The sequence below is a fragment of the Bufo gargarizans genome, chromosome 5 (genome assembly GCF_014858855.1).
Source record: "Bufo gargarizans isolate SCDJY-AF-19 chromosome 5, ASM1485885v1, whole genome shotgun sequence".
Taxonomy (NCBI): Eukaryota; Metazoa; Chordata; class Amphibia; order Anura; family Bufonidae; genus Bufo; species Bufo gargarizans.
In genome coordinates this window covers 250,325,814-250,348,924 of record NC_058084.1, presented here as the reverse complement: position 1 = coordinate 250,348,924, position 23,111 = coordinate 250,325,814, and positions in this window count along the sequence as shown.

Sequence of the window (23,111 nt, the reverse complement as noted above, 5' to 3'; positions counted from 1 at the left end):
ATATTATTCCGAGGCATTATTCTGTAGTACAATAGCTCCCTCCATAGGACACAGAGTGCATTGCAGTTTTGAATGGATTTTGTAATTACACTACAGAGCTGTCTGGCGGGTATAAATTGAGAGACGGCATTCAGATTAAGTTCACAATTACAGCTCGCAATTATCGGTGTATTATTTAACATGGAAGCATTATGTTGTAGGGCTTCAAGTAGCTTTGTGTACCACAGATACATTTTGCTTGCATGCTTCCTACTTTATTGGGGAGACCTGTTAAGTTACTTCTGTGTCGGTGATGCATTGGGGTACTGTCATGACGAACAGATGTCGGTGACATCGCCCTTTGGGGTGTAAAATGGCCATTTGATGGTGTGAAATGGGCAGGACGTCATTACTGATATTTGTACTGAGAACGGGTTAATTACAAAGTAACAAATTGCGGCCAGAAAGGGCGTAGTAAGTGCATTTTCCTCACTTTCCTCAATCCGCCTGCTCTTTCTTGCACTTTGAATTGCTAATTCTTGTTTGTGTACAAAGCCGCAGCATTTACTGCCCCATCCCATGTAAGTGCTCTCATCGAAAGGATAGTCTAACTGCAAACTCTGTGAAATTCCACACATTGCGATGTGGACTGGAGCTCGCAGACACCTAAAGGACATTTCTACTAAATGCCTAGGTGTAATTATCTTTTAATATACACTATAGAAAGTAACAGATACTTCACAATGCACCTACACAAGATGAAATAAAGGAAGAATTATTTTACATTGAGATTTCTTCAACTATAGCATACAAGAATTATACACATTAGGCTACTTTTGGAGTGTATTGTTTTATTATAGGTAATACTATTAATTATATTATTACTACCTGGCATTACTTGTTATTCTTTTATTATTGCATTATTTTACTATGGAAATGTATCTGAACGCAATTCACTAATTAGTAATCACATATTGCTTAATTCTCAGAGCCTCTAAGTATTAACATTAAACACTAGAATTATTATTAGCTGCATTTAATATAACATCGGATCGTTATATAAAACCACTTTGTAACCGTGAATGCTTCAGGGGTCAGCAACAGTTTCAGACAATGATAAAATAAAAATGAAATTAAAAAAGATATATATCACATACATATCGTTCATTTATAAATATAGACCATTCAACAAATATAATTGACTCGTGTTCAGCGATATATTTTAACTTGAATTAGCATTATGTAAAAGAAAAGAAATATAAAAGAGATACAAAAAATATAATATAATAGCAATGCAAAAAAGAATATATTAGCAATGCAAAGTGCATGGATGTTTTCCTATTTAATGAAATCCTATTTCCATTATCCTATTCATTTTACTTCTACTTTTCTCCTTATTTTCGTTGCTTTTGGTAAGCAGCGATCAATTATTCTCCAGAACATTTATATCCTCTGCAATATGGAGAATTCATATTCATATCTCTGTTTTAGTGGCCTGACACTGATTAATGTAATATGCACCAGAGCTCCCAGTGCTGCTCCTCTCTATGAATCATGCACTATAAAGTTTCAATCGCCCTTGTAGATAAAAAAAAAAAAGAGCAAGGGAAAAAAAGAGTTAGCAGGGAAAAATGCCAAAGAAAGACAGAGGGGGAAATCTGTTCTGTAGCTGTGGGCTAGTGTTTGTATGGTAAATGGTATCTGATTTAAATAACCGATGGGTAATTATTGACTATAACAGGCCTTCATTAGTTCAATCATTAGATCTACACTGAGAGACAAAGAAAGACTAGGCTACATGCAGGTGGGCAGCTAGCACTTTGAGTTGCCTTAAATGAAACCCCCTTTGCTGCTTCTTTCTGTGGCGATCACCCAGCATGAATCCAGTGGCAGTTTTACCTAAGGGCACACATGATTTTTTTTCTTAATGCAGGCAAAATTAATTTTGTAACGAGCATACACAGTTCAAATGACAAGATTTGAATGGTGGAAGGAGGAAGGGAGTACTCATAATTATACTGTCACTTCTCACAATATCTTCCTTGTTGCCTTAGGGTGAGACAGATTAAAAGGAGAGGAAAGGGGAAAGAAAGGGAAAAATGCAACAAAAAGGAAAAAGGTTTATGGCACTAGAGAAATTCATTTGGAGAATTGAAGTTCAAAATATAAGCTCAACAAAAAGGATATAAAAAAAAGCCTATTCCCAGGATGGAGATGCACTTCTGCCCACATGGCTTGGTTCATATATAGAGGAGAGTAAAAGTCAAGCATTAAAGACATTTTCAAGGTGTGCAAGCCTGAGCAAAATGCTGAAAGTGGCCTTTCCTTATGTTCTAAACATAGCAAACTGCTTGTTTGTTGCCATTTGGATACTTTCTTCTACCTCTTTCTGCTTCACACATAGCAGTACTATCCTGTTTCCTCCTGCATCCTAGACCTAGAACATTGGACTTGTTGGCTGTATGGACAAGTGTCTTTGGGGGATTTGGAGTAACTCTGGAATATGAACAAAGTGGAGATTGCAAACAAGTAATGCAGGAATTTAGATTTACTGAGAGTTGTCAGGGCCGACTAACAAGCTGATTTACAAATCTAGTGCACCTTACCCTAGCTTGTTGGATCTGTCTTGGCTTTCAGCTATCCAATCAGGTTAATTAGAAACTGTAAGGACAGGTTGTACTGAAGCAGAGAGTTGGGAAAGGCTAATGTTAACCCTTACACTTCAAAGACAAATAGAAACCTTTGGAATACTATGTGGATATATGTATGGGTAGAGTATATGTAATTGGCTTTATATAGCTTCAACATATTCTGTAGCAGTGTACAGAGAATACTCCCACATAAGTCCCTACCAGCACAAGGCCTACAATTCTAAATTCTTCCTATATAGAACCACATTAATCAGTTCATCTACAGTTAATAGAAAACCTGGGCACAATGGAATATGTGCAAATTATTGCTTACTCCCTCAATCCGTTTTATCCAATTCAGTTGAGGGTACACAAAACGAAAGCTGCAGCTAAAGCCACACACATAATTGACATGCTATTTAATTTGAAATCCGCGCGGAAGGTCAATTTCCGCACGGAAAAAAACCTGCAGAGTGTACATGAGATTTTGGTAATCTCATACACTTTGCTGGTACTGTACTAGACTGTGTTTTTTTCACAGAAAACCCGCATGTATTCCGCAACATGTGCAGGCTGCCCCCCTCCCCTGAGAGACCAGCTTTGTCTTGCACGGGGACCCAGAAGCAAGTCTTCAAATCGTCTGCAGTTCCACTCCAGGGGCGATGAAGCATTACATGCTGCTTTTAGAAATCAATGGACTGTTCAAGTAATGCATGAAGGAGACTTTATTTGTAACTTCTCTCAACTCTTCTATAGGAAGAATACATAAAAAAAAAAAACTATGAAAACCTGTGTGCCAAAAATAAAATCCCCCAAAAAGTTTGTAAAAAATGTATGAATTTAATATTTTTTATATGCAAAAAAAACCCACAAAAAATGTAGTATGGTAACACCCTAAGGCCACCTGCACACATTGCAGAAAACATGCGGTTGTTCCTCGTGCATTCCTGTGTAGAAAAACCGCAGCATATTACAGGATCAGCAAAGCGAATGAGATTACACGAATCTCACGTACACTTTACAGATTTTTTCAGTGCAGAAATTGACCTGCATTGCTGATTTCCCCTTTTTCAATGGAAAGGTGAGATCCGTTGCGAAGCCACATCTAATCCGCACCCAAAACCGCATTTAGACACTGCAGATTTTGGTGCGTAAATTCTGCAGAAACACAGAAACCTGCACGGAACGTTGTGTGGATCCTATGTGCGTTCACCAGCACCCATATGCAGGTGGCCTTACAGTGTTTAAACATTGGTTTTCTAAACTACAGAACTATTTGAAGGCTTCCTAGGTTTATAAGGTTTTTACCATATTTGTCTGGCATTTCATCTTGTGCAAGGGTGCACATTTTAAAAATGTTTATATTTCTACAGCTATGATAAATTATTTGGCTTTCATGTCAAATCTAAATTGATTCATGCGGGGAAGTTAAGTAATCTTTGTAAAACCAAAATGTTCTTTAGGCTGCCACAAAACTAAATTATAAAGAATCCTGGCACTAATGATACAGTATTCATAATTACTCCTGGTGCTTTTAAGAATTATGAGAACCATACATGGCTGTATATGTGATCAGTGCCGAATACTGGATTCATGGAATTCTATGGGCTCATAGTGTTCCTCCCTGGGACACAGAGGCATACAAAATGTTTTTTTTTCTCACACATTGCTTCTAAGGCAGAATACAGTGAGTCATAGAGACTCCATAATGTGGACACAGTGTGTATAGGTTCATGATATGACTGTAGTGCACTTTGTGTACTGCTGGAAAGGATCTATGCACAGGTTACTGCCATACCTACACTATCATTTGCAGGGCCCAACAACATTTCAGATCCACATGCTTTGCTTTGTAAAGAACAGGTATCATTTACAGCAGCCTGTATACTGTCAGTTACCGTCATCTGCTGGGGAGATTTATGTCATTTTAGCTCTGGAGTGAAATGGTAGCATTGTAGGGCAAACACCAAGAAACTCCAAACTCCCCACAGCCCTGAACGCTTGGTAGTATTGGCTTGAGAGACTCTTTTTTATAATGTCACAGAAAATTCTAGTTTTAAATTAGAGAGGAAAAGGTTTAAAAGTGATATCAGGAAGTATTACTTTACTGAGAGAGTAGTGGATGCATAGAATAGCCTTCCTGCAGAAGTGGCAGCTGCAAATACAGTGAAGGAGTTTAAGCATGCATGGGATAGGCATAAGGCCATCCTTCATATAAGGCCTCTTTCACACTACCGTTTTTTTTTTCCGTTTTGCGGTCCGTTTTTTGCGGTCCGTATACGGTCCGTATACGGAACCATTCATTTCAATGGTTCCGCAAAAAAACTGAATGTGTTCCGTATGCATTCCGTTTCCGTATTTCCGTTTTTCCGATCCGTTGAAAAGATAGAACATGTCCTATATTTGGCCGCAAATCACGGTCCGTGGCTCCATTCAAGTCAATGGGTCCGCAAAAAAAACGGAACACATACGGAAATGCATCCGTATGTCTTCCGTATCTGTTCCGTTTTTTGCGGAACCATCTATTGAAAATGTTATGCCCAGCCCAATTTTTCCTATGTAATTACTGTATACTGTATATGCCATACGGAAAAACGGAACGGAACAACGGAACGGAAACGGAAGCACAACGGAAGCAAAAAACGGAACAACGGATCCGTGAAAAATGGAACGCAAAACACTGAAATGGACATACTGTAGTGTGAAAGAGGCCTTAGATAGGGCCAAGGGCTATTCATAGTATTCAGTATATTGGGCAGACTAGATGGGCCAAATGGTTCTTATCTGCCGACTCATTCTATGTTTCTATTTATGCATTATTAAATGTTAATTTCAACATTTGTATATATGTATGAGTTAGTTTTTATTTATATCATTGCTCTGTATTAGAGTAGTATATTTACTGGCAAAACTGGACCAGAAACCAGTGGGTAAGGGAATAGCCTTTTCCAAAACCCTTTTGGGATAGATTTCACTACTTGGGCAATGAATATATACAACATTCTCACAAACCCTTGTTGGCTATCACATGGAGCCCCATAATAAAGCATGCGAAGGAACATGCTACATTTATAAGAGATTTATAGGGAGTCTGGAAGATAAAAGCTACTTTGTGCATTTGAGATACAGAATTACAGTGTGGTCCCATCGAGTTCTATGCGCTTCATATCATGGATCTACACACACCTATAATACAGCCATGTATGTATATGAGGCCTTAAGCGGGCCGAATAGATTACAGATCTCAGGTTCTCTTAAAAACATGCATACTAGCCTAAGGAGGTTGTGTACTCCTTTACTATTGATGACCTTATCTCAGAAAAGGCCATCAATATCTGATCGGCAGGGTCCCCCCCCCCAATTAGCATTTGAATGGGAGCAGCTCTGTTTTCTACACCATGGGCAGAGCTGTGGAACTCCTTGCACTGGAGTTACTCCTAAACAGATGATTGGAAAGGTTTAGGGGGTCAGACCCAGGAGACACAACCTCTTTAAGCATATAGGTTATTAAAAGGGAGAGTGGAATCAGCTGCCGGCCGGACACCCTTGGCACTGACTTATCTCCTGCAGGAACAAAGCATCTGCTGGCAAGGAGCTGCTGAGAAGCCTCCCATGCACATAAGATCCTCTGTGAGTTTATCACAAGCTTATGGCCAGCTTTGAAGTAAGGAAACTCCCTCTCAACTGCTTTCTTGTCTTAGGGGTAAACCGCCACCTTTTGCAGTATATTTAGTATGGACCTTTTATACAATTGTACAAATTTATCATAATTATGTCATTTAATAACCAAATTTGTTAAGATTTGTATAATTGATGCCGGGATTTTCTGCCTGAATGCTCTTTATCTGTGTGTGTCTCTAGCAGTCATGTTCACACAGTAGTGCATCACTGCCATGTATTCTTTGCTTCACCAGGAAACTGGCAAAATGTCTTACAAATAACGAAGTGAACACATTTTCGTTGAAACAGAAGGGAGTTCCTTGACAGATTAATCAACATCTTTTTCCTTGTTTTAATCTCCCGCGTTGCATGTAATCACCAACCTAGATGCTTATTAGCATGTCTATCTGATGCTATTTACTGTCCCATAAAGAAGCAATGACAACAATTGAAGTAAACACTTGATAGTGGTGATCAGATAACAGAGTTTCTGTTGGTGATTACAGATAATTGCTTGCATTGTGGAGTTGGCTATGCTGTATGACTAAGGTATATTTAAGGTGGATTTACACGTGTCCGGGAGCAGCCGATTATCGGGAAGGAAGCGTTCAATCCCGACAACTGGCTGGTCACTCAGTGGGGAGAAGAACTGTATTTACATGCAGCAATCACCTCCACAGTATGAGGACAATCTGCTGCCCAGAAACGATCATTTTCTTGCCTGCACTAATCACCCGAGGAATGAGCATTTCCCTCGTTCATCAGGTGATTGGCAGCAGATTGTCGGAAATGAGTGTTTACAGGAACATTCGCTCGTCTGCCAGATTATCAGCATGCCTAAATCCACCGTTAGCTTGTGTGCTACCTGTTCACATCTTTGTGTCAGTGGATACCATGGTGGTTGAGCAACTCAACTGATGAGACAGTTCTTCAATTATATAATTGATTGACACTAATGAGCCAAAGTTTTTACTGCCTTTTTTCTTTGTTTTTTAAATTTGCCAAGCAATAGATTGTAAACTGAAGTGAGTGGCACAGGCATTGACTTTGACCACTCTCTCTCTCATGTCTGTGGTTGTGGTCTTCATGGTTGGACATATATTAAAGACTGTCACACTAAAATGAAAATATTTCCAGTAGAAAAAGTTCCTGAGCTGCTGTCTTGCACTCAATCGCTAAAAAGTCTTAGCTGACTGACAACCCATATGATCACCATTACTCATTGTATAGGATTGTCACCTGGTTTTCTCAGAGTCCTGAATATCAAATTTGCCTAATTGAGCAGCAACACAAGGGTGGGAGAAATAACATTGTATAACTAGACAGGTTTACTATTTATGATTTGGCATGGATGAAAAGTAGCTGCCCGAAATCTCTGGTGACCGTGTAACTCCTGGGAAAACCGAGCATTGGATGGCGTCAAATCCAACCAATGTTTTACTGATGCAAGATGAGACACGGGCTGCCGACACATATTAATCTTCTAACTATTAAATGTGTATAGCAGAAGGGCAGAAGCGAGAGAAGAGAGCTTATTACAAGTGAAAGTCCTCTTTTGATCGGGTGATCATATCATTACAAGCATGCTTTAAAAAATGTTAGGCAATGAATGGAGGGATAAAACAGTGATGCAAGGGGTAATGTGATCTAAGCATAACAAAAATATGAACATTTTCCTAAATATTCCCAGATTTAGCAGTTTTCCTTATTCACATTTTTGATAAATAAACATAGATTGTAAGCTCTTGTGGGCAGGGTCCTCTACCCCTCTGTTAAAAGTTTCTTGTTTACTGTGTTTTTTTTGTTTTTATGTAACCCCAGCTGGATGTACAGCGCCATGGAATTAATGGCACTTTAAAATAAATAATAATGATAATGTGTGTATGCTGCTGACATGTGTGAATGCGTCATTAGCCACTAGGAGGAGCAGTAGTGCAGGATGTTTGTACATATTTCAGTAGCAATTAAGGAAATCACTTTTTATCATGTTCATGATTGTGTTATATTTAATACACTGGATGTCACAATTCACTTTAAAATATGTAGAAGAATTGACCTGCACTGGAGTCTTTAGATGGCCATGAGATCACATTCGTCAGGCAGTACGACTGATAATTACTTGGACAGATAATCAATGAGTCTACAGTGACACGACAATCTGATTGATACAAATGTATTAAACTATTTCCATTTTTTTTATATCCAACAGTAATTAATGTTAATATTTTACTCTTTAATATTTGACAAATAATTGTAAGCACCCAATTATACTGCTTATGACTGAATTATTTTTAATGGGAATATCTCACAGATCGTACAATGTATATGTAAGTTTTTTTTTAAGGACACATGATACAATAAAGAAATATACACTATATGGGAAAAATATTGGGATACACCTCTTCATCCTTGAATTAAGGTGTTTTTGATTCAGTGCCATTGCCAGAGGTGTATAATATCAAGTACCTAGCCATGCAGCCTGCCTGTACAAGCATCTGTGAAAGAACAGGTCCTTCTAAAGAGCTCACTAAGTTCTAGCATGCAGGGGCATAACTGCCATAGAAGCAGCCCATGAGACTGCTATGGGGCCCAGGGCAAGAGGGGGCCCAGTCTTAGTTGGCATTATCACCTCTTCTAATGGAGGTCAAAACTTAATCAGGACTATACCCTCTAAAGCAGGAGTGGGGAACCTTTTTGCTGCTGAGAGCCATTTGGATATTTGCAACATTGTTCGGGGGACATGCAAAATTCTCAACTTGACTGCTATATTTGGTCAAACATATAAGTGACTTAGGAGTAGGTTACAGAAATTGTGCTTCAATTAAAAAATCTAGGGAATTGCATTTTTGCAGCACAAAATGGCACCTGCACTATATATTACAAATAGTACATGCACCGTTTTGACCACATATAGAAAATGTTATATATTTAGTTCTTTATTTGGCATTAATGGTAGCCAAGCTAAACCCAGAAGGGTCCAGAGAGGGGTTCACCTAGCTTTCATTCTCCCTGCCACTGTCCCTGCCTCTTTCTTCGCAACTGTCACTGCCTTTGTCCATTTCTCAGCCTCACATCTGCCCCACCTCCATCAGTCTCAAATCAGAATCCTATCATACCCGCCAGCCTACATCAGCTTAAGAGCAGACCCTCATCAGACGCTCCCCAACCTTAGATCACACCCCCATCAGACCTCCCAACCTCTGATCAGCCCCATCAGACCCTCCCTAGCCTCAGATCAGCCCCCATCAGACCACCCCAGCCTCAGATCAGACCCCCAGCCTCAGATCAAACCCCCCAGCCTCAGATCAGACCCCCAATAGGCCCCCAGCTTCAGATAAGACCCCCCAGCCTCAGATCAGCCCTCATCAGAACCCCCCAGCCTCAGATCAGACCCCCTTAAGACTCCTCAGATCAGACCCTCCCCACCCTCCATTAGTCTCAGATCAGACCCAATCAGACATTTTAAAAAAATAAAAAAATAAACTAACCTCTCTAGCTCTGGACAGTGCTGACACTTGGCAGATTCACTTAGCCTCCCTGGTCTTCTTCCTGCCGCTCTGTACTGTGACCTGACAGCGCACAGCGTCAGGTCATAGTGCGCGTCTACTTGCACTACATTCTGATTCTGTACATGTCAGGACACAGCTTGGGGCTGGAAGAAGACCAGGGAAGGTGAGGACAGCCAGTGCAGCTCTGTTCTCATCTTTCTGTAGATCCTGCATGCTAATGACCGGGTCTGGGTCCGCTTGTGAGATCCATTTAAGGGCTCTCACAAGCGGCCCAAAACGGAACAGTTATGTAGTGTACGGGAGAGTAATACCCCGTCACTACAGAAGGGTCACTTGGGTATTGTCGTTCTCCCTGTATTTATGGGGAGGTTGGTATAAAACATCTTGTAATGTCATGCTATGTACTTCCTGTTACTGTGAAATGTGCATGTGCAAGCCGGCTAGGGTGTCATTCCAGCTCTGAGTCACTAGAGGGAGCTAGGGAACCCTAGTTTATATAAGGCCCAGTCAGGAAGTAGTAGTAGGTCAGACAGTGGGAAGAGGAGTCAGAAATGATCCTGTGTCTGAGTCAAGGCCAGGCTATGGGCCTGTGAGAGTAGAGCAGGCCTGAAGCCTGCCGACTAGGAGAGGGTAGTAAAGGCCCTGTAACCGGGTTCCGGATCCAAGGAAAAGGTTCCCCTCCTGAGTCATCATCCGTTTAGCTGAAACATCATAAGCAAGTAACCAGCCGGGACACAGAATACTACAGAGGCCGATCAGATAAAGCAAGAGGTACTCAAGATAACAGAGGAGGTACTAGATAAGGACAGCTTCAAGGATACGCCAGATAGAGGGCATTGGACCTTGGAGGATAAGTCACATGTTTCAGGACCAGTCAGGAATAGTGTGCAAGCCGCCTGTACTGCATCTCCTGTAATTCACACTCTGTAAAGAACATTGCTAAGACCGGCCATTCTGTACTTCTAAGAACCAGCTGTATTCAAATGGTAACCAACTGTCTTTCATGGAACGGCGCTTCCAACTGCGTCCATGTATTATAATCACTGATATTCAGTAAAGTTCCAGTTTTTGGTTGGCTATCCTATGCTTGCTTCATTCTTCTACAATACCATACACGGCGTGTCACCGTTTAATTGACACTGGCGTCACGAACTTTTAAATACCTGCCTGTTCCAGTATTTGCCCCAATTGAAGACGACAGTGGATCCCAGGTTAGTGAGTCAATCTGCACTACAAAGCCCAGCATACACTACTGACCCCCTGGGACACTGCATCTGCCCCAATGCATTCTGAATGGATAAGGATCCATTCAGAATGCATCCGTTTGGCTCCGTTCTGCCTCCATTCCGCTCTGGAGGCTGCTTGCAGCGTTTTGGCATGTGCCTGACGATGCGGAGCCAAACGGATCCGTCCTGACTTAAAATGTAAGTCAATGGGGGATCCGTTTCCACTGACACAATATGGCGCAATTGAAAACAGATCCGTTCCCCATTGACTTTCAATGTAAGTCAGGACGAATCCGTTTTGACTTAGACTTTTTTTTTTAAAGAATAATGCAAACGGATCCGTTCTGAACAGATACAAGCATTTGCATTATTGGTGCGGCTCCGTCTGTGGAGATACAATACGGATCCGCACCAAACGCAGGTGTGAAAGTAGCCTTAGGCATTCACCTGACAGAAAATAACTTGCGATTTTGTGGCTGGAGGCTGAAGTTCGCCATACAGTGCACATACATAATGCTGCCATACTGTACACACAGTGGGGACGCGCTGGACTCTGCTCTGTGTACTCAGCCCCAATTATCACTGATGGCCATGGCTTTTTGTTACAGTACGGAATTAGATAATGTTGTCATACAGTGCACATACATAACGATGCAATACCGTACATAGAGCTAATGGCACCAGTAGTGTACAGTATAGGCAGAATGGCAATGCTGCAAACAATATCACCAGCAAATGCTGTTATTAATAGAACCGTCATCAGCAGTAAAGATAAGCAAATTGGACACGATTTATGCCGCAACATCGGTCACTGACAGGAGAAAATGAGTGGAAATGTGAGTGTACATGGGGTACTAAAGCTGTGTGATGGGTGACTCGTCCTGCACCAAAGTATATGGAAAGCAATTTGTAACAAATTCACAAATTTCTCATATCAGGTGATCCCCTATAAAAAAATGCCACCATAGTGTGCCCTCATACACAATAGCACCGCCACAGTGTGACCTATAAACAATACCTGCTGAGTGCCCCATGCACAATAGTACTACCAAAGTGTGCCCTATGAACAATATCAGCTGAGTGCCCCATACGTAATAGTACCACCATAGTTTGCCCTTCTAAACATTACCAGCTGAGTGCCCCATACCAGGGGCGTAGCTATAGAGGGTGCAGAGGTAGCAGTCGCTACCGGGCCCAGGAGCGTGAGAGGGCCCAAAGACCCTTGTGCCACATAAGAAGACACCGGTATTAAGGAAAGCTGCTAACTGGTCAAGTTACACCCCTGGCTGGAGGGAAGGGGTTAGGTCAAGAATTTGGCATGGGGGGGAGTTGGGGGGTGCCGTTTAATTTTTTTTATTTTTGCCTCCCTGGCCACAAAGCACTGAGGGAAGGGGGGCCCAAGCTGAAATCTTGCACCAGGGCCCATGAGCCTTTAGCTACGCCCCTGCCCCATACACAATAGTACCGCCATAGTATGCCCTTCTAAACATTACCAGCTGAGTGCCCCATACCCAATAGTACCACCATAGTGTGTTCTATAACAATTTTACTGTAGGCCAGTACAGGCCCCAAAAATTAGGCATACACCTGACAGGAGAGAACAAGTGATTATGTGGATAGAGGTATATTAGACGGTCACTAGATAACAATTTTTTGTAGGCCAGTACTGGCCCCAAAAATTTGGTATTCACCTGACAGAAAATAACACGTGATTATGTGGATGGATGTACAGGCCCCAGTCGTTGCTAGGAGAGTTAGTAGGGTCCAGATACAGAGGATGAGGAGGGTGCAGAAGCGGAAGGCTGAGTGAGCCATTCAACCAACTCTGGTGGGTCCTTTGAAGTTATCGCACGCTCTTTCTCCAACTTCTGACTTAGGCTCCGGCCTGGTGCACCTGCCCAACCACTACCACCCCTGTGAAATGGCCTGCCTCTTCCTCTGCCTGTCATTTTCAAAATGACCTTGTGACAAAGTCCCTATAGAAGAGCAGTATTTGTGGAAGCAGGTGTATAACACCCCTGCTTCAATCACTTTTGGAGGGGGCAACTGTTATATCCCAACACTAGAAATGATTTGTTCCTACAGAGTTTGTCACTCTGTGTAGCTGAGGTAACGCAACAAAACCGCAAACAAATGCTGCACTACCCAAATGCACTATATAGAAAGTATAATATTGGTATATAACACCCCTGCCTCAATCAGTTTTTTGGTGGGCAGCTGGTAAGTCACACCAGTAGAAATAATTTGTTCCAATAGCGTTTGGCACTCTGTGTTGCTGCAGCATGGCAGCAGAACCGCACACAACTGCTGCACAATACAACTGCACTATAATATACTATGTTAGAAAGTATATTATAAGTATATCACTCCCCTCAGTATGTCACACCTCTAGATAGCACACCTATACCAGTCCTTAAAAGGACTTTTGTGGCCCTATTAGCTAGCGTTTTGTGTTCCTAACAGTCTGTCCCTGCTCTACACAGCAACCTCTCCCTGCACTGGCAAAAGACTGAATGTAAAATGGCTGCCAGATGGGGTTCTGTGATAGGTTGGGGGTGTGTCCATGTTCTGAAATGTCTCTATTGGCTGTCCTGTACCACCTGATGGATGTGTCATGGGTCAAAGTTTGGCTCAATGCAAAAAAATATGGCAGGCGTGAATATCGCCATTTGTTCGCATGTTTGACGAATCGCAAATGCGCAAAATTCGCAACAAACCGACCGCCAGGCAAACCACAAGGCCATCTCCAGTGTCAATATATCTGTCTGTAGAACTGACAAACTATTGACTCCAAGTAAAGGCCGATGTTGCAGATGATTGTCAGAGGGAAGGGTTCCCTCCCGATAATCGCTGCTCATTAGTGGAGGAGACTGCTGCTATTACATGCAGCAATCTCCTCCACAGCATGGGGAGAAGTGATCTCTATGCCATTGCTCGTTCCCATGCCTTATAGTGGTTTGCCGATGAGAGATTGTTATTAGACGCCACCAGTGGTGCACCTCGCCTTTCTGCTGCCTGAGGTGAAAACTGAAATGGTGCCCCTCCCTCCCCAATGCCAATTTCAACCTAAACCCTTCCCTTCAGCCCATGGCTCTTCAGCGGCCCCTCTCTTGCCCCTATCTGGTGCTGCCTGAGGCGATCGCCTCACTTGGCCTCATTGGTGGTGCACCCCTGGACACCACAATCTGCTGCCTGCAAATGATGATTTTTTAAATGTCAAAACATTTGGATTTCCAGATGAATGAGCGTTTGCTCGTTCATTGGACAATCCATGGCAGTATTAGGCCTCATGCACACGACAGTATTGCTTTTTCAGTGTTTTGCGGTCCGTTTTTTACGGATCCGTTGTTCCGTTTTTTGTTTCCGTTGTGTTTCCGTTTCCTTTCCGTTTTTCCGTTCCGTTTTTCCGTATGCCATATACAGTATACAGTAATTACATAGAAAAAATTGGGCTGGGCATAACATTTTCAATAGATGGTTCAGGAAAAAACGGAACGGAAACGGAAGACATACGGATGCATTTCCGTATGTGTTCCGTTTTTTTTGCGGACCCATTGACTTGAATGGAGCCAAGCACCGTGATTTGCGGACAAGTATAGGACATGTTCTATCTTTTCACGGCACGGAAATACTGAAATACTGAAACGGAATGCACACTGAGACACTTCAGTATTTTTTGCTGAACCATTGAAATGAATGGTTCAGTATATGTTCCGTATACTGAGCTCAAAAAACGTCCAGTATACTGAACGCAAAATACTGTCGTGTGCATGAGCCCTTACACTGCAAGATGATTGCTAACGCTAGCGATCATTTGTTCAAAAATTGTCAGGTGTAATATAGGCTTAGCACATTAACAGCTCCTAAAAAATGATAATCTCTGATGGGGTGTTTAGTGTCCTTATATGAATGAGCAGCCACCAGAAGGAACTCATAGAGGAATGAGATTGAGCTGTTATGTGATTGAAAAAGAACCGGTGCCAGCAAAGTCCTATTGATATTGCTATGGGGTCCACTCTTCACAGGTTATCCATCTGGTTATCATTATGTTGTAGCGTATAATGCATGTGTAAAACTTACATTATGAGGAAATGATCCTTCCAATGTAGTCTCACCACAAATATTCTGTGGCACCACTATAGTAAAAAGTCATAAATGTGAAGTCAGTAATAGCATTAGTGTAACGGTGTTAGTGCAACATAAATAAGCTCTGTATTACCATTGTGCACCAGTTAGAATTCTCTTCAAAGTACTGACACAACATATAACACTACAATTGAAAGCATAAAAGAAATATTTGGATAGAAAGCAGTATGTAAGAGGAATTGCCTCTGTGATGACAAACAAAAGCCAGTGCCAAGAATACAGTACATCCAGTTCTAGTTTTATATTGTATGATCTGCTCATTTTTTACTCCCTTATGTCAGAAAACTTCTATAAAATACCTCAACAAGCTAATTTCAACAGAAAGAAATAGAATATCTCCTGTCTCGCAAGTACATTAGTTCTAAATACAATCTTTTACTGGTGGTTTGGTGTGTGCATACCTGTGGTCTGTGCTGCTTAAAGGTATTCAATGCAAATGGCTTACTTTGTTACAGAGGGAAAAAATGTAAGATCAAGCATCTGGCCAAGCTGGACAACGATTCTTCTGCGCACTGCTTTGGCTGAGCTGAAGATCTGCTCTGTGAGCTGCCAGCATAACTATTCAATTCCACACTGTTGTCATTTTCTGAAGTGTATGCAATTGTCATGGGCCAGTTTTTAGCCATATATTCTCTACTGTTTTTAAAAATATTTTATTTTATTTATTTTAGAATGGGACATTAAGCAATTTTATAATATACAACTATTTTACACTCATGTCTTTATTATATCCAAGCAGTAACCTCCCTCTAAAGCAAAAAAAAAAAAAAAAAAGGCACAGACCCTTTTAGTCCTGTAGAATGCATCCATGAGCCCTTTAACTGGTGGCACCAGAGGCACAGTTTTCTTTTAAAGGAATACAGTTCATTTGCACCCCTTCCCAGTCGCTCAACACTCCTTTTTGCGCCACACTTTCTTTACCATCCTCTCATCATTTCTCTCCTTTGGCACTTCTATAAAATTCAGGGCTATCAGACTAAACACTTTTTTTCATTTCTAAAAAGTAACATAGTAGCATAGTAACATAGTATGAGGCCAAAAAAAACATTTTTTCCATCCAGTTCGGCCTGTTATCCTGCAAGTTGATCCAGAGGAAAAACAAAACAAAAAATACTGTGAGGTAGAAGCCAATTTTCCCCATTAATGGGGAAAAAATTCCTTCCCGACTCCATTCAGGCAACTCACTGGATCAACGACCCCTCTCTAGTAGCTATAGCCTGTAATATTATTACGCTCCAGAAATACATCCAGGCCCCTCTTGAATTCCTTTATTGTACTCACCATCACCACCTCCTCAGGCAGAGAGTTCCATAGTCTCACTGCTCTTACCGTAAAGAATCCTTTTCTATGTTTGTGTACAAACCTTCTTTCCTCCAGACGCATAGGATGTCCCCTCGTCACAGTCACAGTCCTGGGGATAATTAGCTGATGGGATAGATCTCTGTACTGACCCCTGATATATTTATACATAGTAATTAGATCTCCCCTCAGTCATCTTTGTTCTTAAGTGAATAACCCTAATTTTGATCATCTTTCAGGGTACTGTAATTCCCTCATTCCTGTAATTACTTTAGTTGCCCTCCTCTGGACCCTCTGCAGCTCTGCTATGTCTGCCTTTTCACAGGAGCCCAGAACTGTACACAGTACTCCATGTGTGGTCTGACTAGTGATTTGTAAAGTGGCAGGACTATGTTCTCATCATGGACATCTATGCCCCTTTTGATGCAACCCATTATCTTATTGGCCTTGACAACAGCTGCCTGACACTGGTTTTTACAGCTTAGTTTGCTATTAACTAAAATAACCTTTTCCATATCAGTGTTACCCAGTGTTTTACCATTTAGTATGTACGGGTGACTTGTATTATTCCTACCCATGTGCATAACCTTACATTTGTCAGTGTTAAACCTCATCTGCCACTTCTCTGCCCAAGCCTCCAATCTATCCAGATCCATCTGTAGCAGTATACCGTCCTCTTCTGTGTCAATTACTTTACATAGTTTTGTGTAATCTGCAAAAATGTATATTTTACTGTGCAAGCCTTCTACAAGATCATTAATAAATACATTGAAGAGGATAGGGCCCAATAATGACCCCTGAGGTACTCCACTAGTGACAGTGACCCAATCTGAGTGTGTACCAATAATAACCACCCTCTGTTTTCTATCATTGAGCCAGTTACTTACCCACATACACACATTTTCTCCCAGTCCAAGCTTCCTCATTTGATATACTAAACTTTTATGCGGTACAGTGTCAAATGCTTTGGAGAAGTCCTGATTAGTGATGAGAGGCAGGGGCAATATTCGAATTTGTGATATTTCACTAATATTCGCCATATAATCGCAAATTTGCGAATTCGTTATCTCAGTAATTTTTTTCTTGATTGCGCAAATCTGAAAATTGAAAAATTTGCAATAAAAATTTGCAGTACGAAAATTCACAATCAACACTACTCCTAAAGTCAAAGATATTGCAGCCTTCTGATTGGCCCACAATATAAAAGCATAGAGGGATCATGTGTACTGTTTAAAAAAAATCTTGACTATTCAAAATTATGAATATATATCACTATATTCTAAATATTCACAAATTCTCTAAGTGCCGATATTCGCGATAAAAATTCATAATTAGAATATTCTTGATCAACACTTATGCTCACTTGCTTTCGTTGTGACAGCCAAATTCTCACCATTCGGTAGAGGGATGACTACTGGCTCTCCACCATGTTAGACCATCGCTACCGGTCCAAAATGGGGGCCTTTTTTACAACTGCTGAGAGGGAGGACAAACTGAACTACTGTCAAGACATCCTATGCAGTCAGTTGGCCGCTGCCTATGTGCGCTATCGCCCATCCTCACGCAGATCTGACCGGGGGGCCCTCTACTCTTGCATTCCACTTCCATGGCTGCTAGGGGTGTGTGGGGGGCAGGAGCAGTACAAGCTCCATCAGCAGCAACTTAAGTCTAGAGTCGCTAATGAGCAGTTTTCTTTACCCACCTACTGAAGAAACTACTCATCAGCAGCAGCAGGTAGACATAGAGCATAACCTGAACCGGCAGGCGTACTTGGAGTGCACCCTGCTACCCCACATTGAAGATCCCCTGGACTATTGGGCAGCCAAATTTGATTAGTGGCTGCAACTGGCCGAGTTTGCCAGGACAAGCTTCCCTGCCTGGCCAGCAGTGTGGCATCAGAGCGAGGGTTTAGTGAGGGGGGGGGGGGGGGCATAGTTACACCAAGGAGAACTCGTCTGTCCACCCAAAATGTGGAGAAACTGACCTTTGTGAAGATGAATCCGGCGTATATCAGCCAGGATTTTCAAACACCAGTGCCTGATGCATCAGACTAGATCATCCATAATGCTGCATAAAAACTTTGACATAAGAGACCTGTTTCTTCTGGCTACCTGCTTCAGCTACTATTCTGATACTGCCACCCGCCTGATGCCACACCTGATGCCAGGTGCTCTTACTGCCAGCCACCATCTTTAGTTGGTACTGGTATTGACCCCCACCTCCCCACTGTGTCACTGGGCCACTCTGTGGTTTCCTCATACTGCTGCTACTTCAACACTATGTCACTGGGCCACTCTGTGGTCTCCCCATGCTGCTGCCACTTCAACACTATGTCAATGGCCACTTTGTGGTCTCCTCATGCTGCTGCAACTTCACCACTCTGTGGACTCCTCATGCTGCTGCCACCTCAACACTCTGTCACTGGGCCACTCTGTGGTCTCCTCATGCTGCTGCCACCTCTGTCATTTGGCCACTCTGTGGACTTCTCATGCTGTTCCCACCCTCCCCACTCCATGACTGCGCTACTATTTTGCCTTTTTGACCTGGTTGACATCAGCATTTATTTGACCCTTCTTCTGATCTGTCAGAAGGAAGGAAAAATAGACAAACAATGGATCCTGTCTAAGTTGCAGCTGTAAGGCCTGGATGACATTGTCCATATTTTGCATCAGAATTGGCTTATGATTTCATAGCCAAAAGCAGTAGTGGGTACAAAACACAGAAGACATGCAAAGATTCCATTCACGTGTCATCTATGTTTTGCATCCACTTCTGTTTTTTTTTGGGCTTTAGCAATACTGATGGATTACTGACCAAATACTGACCGAGTGAAGGCGGAAGTTTTTTTGGGGTTATTGTTCTGACGGATCAAAGGATGGGCAAAATAATCAGTGATGTCAACACAAACTTACTGCTGACACCCTCTCCACTCTCTCTCGTATAGGCTCTACTTGTATAAGCATTTAATAGAACAGGTTCTGTAGACATCTATGTGGAATCAGCTGATGATGGTGTAAAGGGAGTGTGCTTCTTCTTGACGCTAACATCGACCTGTAAGGCTGAGTTTTGGCCCCATAACTGCCCAAATAAGTGAAGTGTACAGTGATTCTAAGAGTGACGCCTGTCATGTGCGTGTCATACTGGCTCATAGTATTATTTCACTACCACAGCAGACTCCCTATGCATGTTACTGCAAGGCAGTGTTCTACACCACTATAAAAGCTCTCTGCAGCCAGGAAATAGCAGTTTTATTAACGCAATTCGCCACAAATAAATTTGGCTCGAAAACTAATTTTTTTTGAAAAATTCAGTGAACTGGCCAAATCAAATTTTTGAGAAATTTGCTCATCTCTGTCCACACTCTAGGAATATATAAGTGAAGGAAATGAACATGTAGAGTCACTAAGGATAGAAATACATGGAGGCAAAAACAATAATAAAATACTTATAGGAGTTTGTAATACGCCACCTAATATAATAGAAAACAGACTCCCTATGCGTGTTACTGCAAGGCACAGTGCTCTACATCACTATACAGTCTGTCTGCAGACAGGAAATAGCAGTTTTTTTAATGCGATTTGCCACAAATAAATTTGTATTGAATCAAATATTTTTGGAAAAACGGTGAACCGACCGCATCAAATTTTTTAGAAATTCACTCATCTCTAAACACAATGGTCAGGAGTAGTGTTGGGCACGAATATTTGAATTGTGAATTTTAATCGTGAATATCGCCACTTGGAGAATTCACGAAGATTTTGAATATAGTGCTATATATTCGTATTCGCAAATATTCTAGATTTTTTTTCATCTGAACCCATGATCCCTCCCTGCTTCTTGCTTGTGGGCCAATGAGAAGGCTACAATGTCTTTGTCTGAGCTTAGCAACATCTCTAGCAATCAATAGGAAAGTTGCCTACCCCTTACTATATAAGAACCCCCCCAGCAGCCATTTTCTGCAGTTGTTTGCATTTCTGAGAGAGAGAGAGAGAGAGAGAGACAGCAGTGTCAATGTTGTGCTCTGTGCTTTGCTGTGTAATTACATTAGATAGTTAGATTTGATATATATATATATATATATATGTACAGTATATGTATATATATATATATATATATATATATATATATACATATATATATTACAGATCGTTAGTGGGAGGTTAGATCCTGATATAAAAAATTAAAAACAGCATAAAAAATTATTTAAAAATATGTTAAACATAAAAAGATGATTTAAACAGCAGGTCATTTTCGGATGACATATTCCCTTTACAAATTTACTATTTTGCCATTCTTAATGAACATTTTTTCACTATCATGTGAATGTGGCCTAGTACTAGGGGTGCACGGTAAAACACAAATTTCAATATACCGTCGGCAACTTGCAGCTTGTAATACAATTTAATTCACTTTCATTATGTTGTGATGTATCATTGTGATGCTCTAATCTTTGGCTTTGCAATCTGTTGCACTAGCTTAACATAAATGCCATGATCAGCTCAGCTAGCCAGAGAGAGAAGCTATTTCTATCATGGTAAAGTTGCAGTCTGAATAGCAAGGGGAGATACCACCCAGTTTTAGCCCCTTCTCTATATATGCTGTATACCGTATTTTTCGCCGTATAAGACGCACCGGCGTATAAGACGCACCTAGGTTTTTGGGGAGGAAAATAAGAAAAAAAATATTTTTAACCAAAAGGTGTGCTGTGGGTTTGGTGGGTTTGGAACTAGGTGGTCTGTGGATGGCACTATTACTGGGGATCTGTGGATGACGGACACTGTTATGGGGGGATCTGTGGATGACGGACACTGTTATGGGGGGATCTGTGGATGACGGACACTGTTATGGGGGGATCTGTGGATGACTGACACTGTTATGGGGGGATCTGTGGATGACGGACACTTATGGGGGGATCTGTGGATGACGGACACTGTTATGGGGGGAACTGTGGATGACGGACACTGTTAGGGGGGAACTGTGGATGACAGACACTGTTATGGGGGGATCTGTGGCTTTCACTGTTACAGGGGGATCTGTGGCTGGCACTGTTACAGGGGGGGATCTGTGGATGGCACTGTTATACATGTGTCATCCACAGACCCTCCCAGCCCATAACTGTGCCATCCACAGATCCCCCGCCGCTCCTGTATACTAATATAATATGTCTTATTCAATTAATAGTTATTAAATATGCCTCTTTATTCCTAAAAGTACCTTAAATCCTAAGCGCTTCAGTACAATGCCGGCAGGCCGGGCAGCCGGCGCGTCACTCACTGACGTCACTTGCCTGCGCCGCCTGCTTCATTCATAAAGTAGGCGGCGCAGGCACGTGACATCAGGGAGTTACGCTGCCGCCCGCCCGGCCTGCATTGTACGGATGAGCTCAGGATTTAAGGTACTATTAGGCATAAAGGGGCATATTTAATAACCATTCATTGAATATGACATATTTTATTAGTATACAGGAGCGGCGGGGCGGGCCTTTAGTACAGTGACTGCACCGCCCCGCCGCTATTGCCGGCCCCAGCTCCTCCTCCCAGTCCCTCCCCGAGTCCTCGCTCTCTTTACATCGCTGCCAGCGATGTAAAACTGACTGCATTCGCCGTATAAGACGCAGGGGCATTTCTCCCCCATTTTGGGGGAAGAAAAAGTGCGTCTTATACGGCGAAAAATACGGTATGTACGGCACAGCAGGAAGTGAGTTCCAGACATGCCTCACACATGCACAGCATGCCGATTGAGCAGGCCTAGAATCGGGTCCCAGCTACATCTGCCGGCATCATTAAAACTCTGATGCTGGCAGATTATCCCCTTAAATGCCACACTCAGTGCTGACCACTGCATTTAAGGGGTTTACAGAGAAAGGGGGTTCCCTCTCTCAGGGGCAGATTGGCCATAGATCCTACAGGGAAATTTCCCAGTGGGCCGATGTCTAGGACGGCCACCCAAACCCTCCTCATGCCTGCAAGCTGGGTACATAATGATTGGATTCTCTCCTACCCATTTGACCAGTAGCACTCCTGAATTAAACTCTATCGACATCCTCAGGACAACAATACAGTTGAATACTGTAGCACAGGTAGAAGTATATTATGCTGCACTGTGGTATCTAGTTCAGCTGGGGAGGTATATTGCTCTGCCCTGTGGTATTGCTGGCCCCCCTACTTCTGTTGTCCCTGCCTAACTATGTTGCATTTGGACCCGGCTACAACATGAGGCCACTTTTCAGTTTTTTCCAGGGCCACTTTTAGTTCCCAGTCCACCCCTGCCCTATCTCACCCCATTGGCTCATTGTAATGCGCTTGTGGGGCACAGATGACTACAATGAGGCATGCCAGCTACGGAGGCCTATGAGGCCCAGCTTCCAGGCTAGGTCTCATAGCTGAACTGTCAGTGTAAAACTGACAGTTTAATGCATTACAATACAGCATGTATTGTACTGCATTGAAACATGGAGCATACCCTCAAAAGTTTTCAAATTACCATAATTGAAAAAAATAAATGAAAAATTGTTTTATGAAAATAAAATAAAAGAAGAGTTCCAAGTAAAAAAAAGCACCCTTTCCTCCATAAAGCCATTTACAATAAAAAAAGGCATATTTGGTATTGCGGAGCATGCAACAACAGGCTCTATAAAAATTTCACATGATCTACGCTGTCAG